At 41.3% G+C, this 3555-nt stretch overlaps 1 non-coding gene across 1 annotated transcript; it reads right to left on the bottom strand.

Moving 5' to 3' along the window:
• Positions 1-2478: 2478 nt before the first annotated feature.
• On the bottom strand, positions 2479-2585 carry LOC112084238. The gene has a single exon (XR_002898195.1). It is a non-coding gene; the product is annotated as a small nucleolar RNA R71 (small nucleolar RNA).
• Positions 2586-3555: the final 970 nt, after the last annotated feature.

The raw sequence follows: 3555 nt of genomic DNA, 5'->3' as shown, positions 1-3555 counted from the left end.
CTCTTCAACATACATTTTTATTTTCTTTTCTTTTTTTACCAAAAATTCACTAAAATCATATTAGAGAAATGTCTATTCGTTCTTCTGGATATTCTCAAGAAAAAGATAAATTTCTGTGTCAAATTTATATGAAAATTTCTCAAGATCCAATCACAGGTGTGTATCAGTCATCTGATCAATTTTGGTGTCGTGTGGTTGATGGTTACAACAATGGCAAAAATACAATTTGGAGTGAACGTACAAAAAAATCTATGCAAGCTCGAATTCAAACTATTGTGAAAGCAACAAAGAAGCTCCATGGATGTATTCGACAATGTGAAAACAGACGTCCAAGTGGTGCTTCAAATGATGACATTGTAAGTTTTAATATATTTTGTAAATTTGATATATCATGGTTTTTATGGTTTTTAACCATGGTATAAGTCTTATTTATAGAGTCTTTTTAGTGTTTTTCGAGTCTTTTGGAGTCTTTTCAGGTCATAGGTACGTTTGAAGCTTAACTGGAGACTTTGGAGCTTAATCAGGATCAAATTCGTCAAGTATGAATTTTGTGCGTTAGTGTCGCTCGACACCATGGAGAGTGACACTCGACACTTGTCAGAGAAATAAGGAAAATGCGATTTTTGTTTCCTATTCGAAGAAGGAGTTGGGCCTAAACGTTTCCAAGGAAGCCCAAAACGTGTTTTAGAGATATATATAGGATTTTTATTCTCTTTTTATCGAGACCTTAGATTTTTGAGAGAGAGATACTCTGAGTTTTTGGCTTTTGCGATTTTGAGAGCTTGGGGAGACAAGTCTGAACTCTGTTCGTTTAGAGAGAACATTTCGAACCCCTTTATCCATTTCGATTTAATCTATTGCTTTCTATTCATCATGTTTGTTGTTCCAATAACCATGTCTGAGTAGATCACTTGTTAGGTTTAGGGTTAATTAGGGTTTTCTTTGAATGTTTGATTAACTTGCTAGTTAGGGTTCATATCTATTTGTTCTTCATCTTAGGTTGCTCTTAAAGCTAATTCTAGATTGATCACCTAGAACTTAGATCTTAGGTTGCTTAATTGACACGGAAGTGTAATTGAATAACTGGAAAGAACCTAGGTTGAGCAAAGTAGCTATTCACAAAGGAATTTGGTTTAGATACCTTGTGAACATATCAAACTTGTGCATTAAGGCTGGTTTAAATCTGTAGGATTTGCAAAGGAATTTGGAATTCTAGGATTTTAACTTATATAATTCTCACAACGGAAGTTGGTTAATTATAGATCTGTGTTTCGAGTTCAAGAACCGTGCTTAATAAGTGAACCCTGTTTAGTTAAGTTGATCTGAATTCATCGATCTCCTGAAAAACGCCCTAGACCTAATCCTTATCCAATCAAATTTACAAACCGTTTTACTGCTGCTTTATTTGTTTCTGTCGCATTGCTATTTACTTCCTATATTTCTGCTTAGCGTAACTCTATCTCTACAAGGTTTATTGAGTGATCTCTTGTCTCTGTGGTTCGACCCCTAAATACTACAACTGCACATCTGTGCTCTTGCAGAGTAGCTTAGGGATTAAACTTTGAGCAGATCAAGTTTTGGCGCCATTGCCGGGGACTTGATTTCGCCATCAAACCTAGTTTTTGAGTTTCGACTAAGTTTTTCTTTTTAGTGTCGAGCGACACCACAAGTGGTGTCGCGCGACACCTTTCTTTTTATAACCTAATTTACTTATTTCGTTTTCTCTCTTTGTTTTTGGTGTTTCAGGTTTATGCATACTCGTGGAACCAGAAGCAACAAGGACATCCCGCTAGTGAATTTGAGCAACGAGAAGCTAGCTGAGTTAGAGCAAACGAACAGGAAAGCAAAGGATCCAGCAATGATGGAAACGCCAACGGACTTGTTCGTGATGATGCTGGAATCTGGAGAGATCAAGATGGTCATGCGTGCAATGCGAGAGGCCAAAGGCTTGATGGAAATGGTAACATCATTCCACCAGCACCTTTACTAGTGGATGTTGTTGACCAGAATCCACCACCTGCACCGCGTGGGAATGCTGTGATCGTTCCAAATCAGAGGAACGCTCCAGAAGATCGGAATGTGAGGGAACCTGCACCTACAGCTAGTCGTGGAAGAACACTTGGGGATTACAACAGGCCTGAGCAGTTCTATGCAAATCGTTCTGCGATTCGCGCCCCTGCGTTTCAAAGAAAGGATTTTGAGCTGAAATCTGTGTACTACACTCTTGTGGGTCAGCATCCTTTCCATGGCCACTCTCATGAGCACCCTATGGATCACATCGAGAGGTTTGAGGACTTGGTCACCAGCATCAAATACAATGGAGTGTCCAATGATTTCCTCCTCTGCAAGCTGTTTCCTTACTCTCTTGCTGGAGAAGCAGCTAACTGGTTGAAGCAGTTGGAGCCAGGATCACTCACCACTTGGGAAGAGACCAGGAATGCTTTCCTGCACAACTTTTTCGATGATGCTAGGTCTGAGGAGTTGAGGACGAAAATTTCGACTTTCTCTCAGGAACCAACTGAAGCGTTCAAAGCTTCTTGGGTGCGATTCAAATCGTACCAGCGAGACTGCCCCCATCATGGCTTCAACGATGTGCAGTTGTTGGGTATCTTCTTCAGAGGTATCGATTGGAGGTATCAGATGGCACTTGATGCAGCAAGCAATGGTAACTTCAACACCAGATACCCAGAAGAAGCTGTTGAACTCATCGAAAACTTGGCATCCAGCAATAGCACCGAGAATGCTGATCTTGAGCGAAAGAAGCAAGCTGGGAACATGGATATATCGCAGATCGCTGAGGTGAAAGCTAAGCTTGACTCTGTGCACAGCCTTTTGGTGGGTAAGAAGTCTGTCAGATTCGCATAGAAGGTGGAGAGTTTCGAACCTGAGGATGAAGCTGAGGTGGAGGATGTCAATTTTGTCAGTGGATCAGGATTTCAGGGTCAGAGGTTTGGTAATCAGCAAGGTAACAGAAGCTACAGTGGGAATTACAGTGGAAACAATCAGAGAAGTACCTTCAACAATAATCAGAACTTCTTTGGTTACACGCCTAAGCCTCAGTACCAGAAGCCTTTTTCCAACAACAGTTTTTCCAGAAACTACAGCACTCCTTCATCTCAACCTCAAACTCCTGACAATGAGATGAAGTCTATGCTGGAACAAATTCTGGAAGGTCAGCAGAAGCTCACCATGGACTTCAATGGAAAGATGGATGCTCTCTACCTTGATCTGAATGGGAAAATCGAAGCTTTGAACACTCATGTCAAACAGCTCGATACACAGGTTACTCAAAATGCAGGTTCTGTTAAAAGGCAAGAAGGTTTTCTTCCTGGGAAGACTGACACCAATCCAAGGCATCACTGCAGTGTTATCACGTTGAGGAGTGGTAAAAATCTGAGTTCTGAGCCCAAGAAGACGCCTCATGCACCTGAAGTCGTGGATTTGGAAGACCCTGAAGAAGTTCCTGAAATTGCAGAGTCGGTGTCGAGCGACACCACAACTAGTGTCGCGCGTCACCAACCACAGAGTGAAGCTGTTGATGCTCCGAATCCGAAA

The sequence above is a fragment of the Eutrema salsugineum genome, unplaced genomic scaffold (assembly GCF_000478725.1).
Source record: "Eutrema salsugineum unplaced genomic scaffold, Eutsalg1_0 scaffold_5, whole genome shotgun sequence".
Lineage (NCBI taxonomy): Eukaryota > Viridiplantae > Streptophyta > Magnoliopsida > Brassicales > Brassicaceae > Eutrema > Eutrema salsugineum.
The sequence above is the reverse complement of the archived record's forward strand: the minus strand, read 5'-3'. Positions and strand labels throughout refer to the sequence as shown.